Here is a 555-nt window from a genome sequence, read left to right on the forward strand (position 1 = left end):
AAGGCAGACAAAGACATAGAAACCAGTGGAATAGACTGTGGACTGTGGAGCCCAGAAATAAATTCACGGCTGATCTCTGACAAAAGTGCCCAAATCACACAAGGCTGAGACAGACTCTTCAATCCAGGGGCTGGGAAACCTGGATCTCCTTATGCAGAAGAATGAAATTAGACCCTTATCTCACCCTCGCAATACACATACAAATCAAATCAAGATGGATTAAAGGTTAAAATGTAAGATCTGAACTGTGTAAATAGAAGAAAAGATGGGGGAGAATTTCATGGCATGGTTCTTAGCAAATATTTCTTGGACGTGAACTCTGAAACAAAGACACCAAAAACAAAAGTCATCTATGCAGTGGGAGAGAATACGTGTGGTACATATACCCGATGAGGGGTTAATGCCCAAAATACACAAAAGCTAAGCTTAGTAGCAAGGAAACAAATGATGCAGTTTTAAAATGGGTGAGGGATCACAGAAGACTTTTTTTTTAAAAAAAAAATAGTTTATTTATTATTATTGTTATTATTTTTTTTTGTCTTTTTGGAGAAAGGG

The sequence above is a fragment of the Nannospalax galili genome, unplaced genomic scaffold, assembly GCF_000622305.1.
Source record: "Nannospalax galili isolate Female #2095 unplaced genomic scaffold, S.galili_v1.0 scaffold577, whole genome shotgun sequence".
NCBI lineage: Eukaryota > Metazoa > Chordata > Mammalia > Rodentia > Spalacidae > Nannospalax > Nannospalax galili.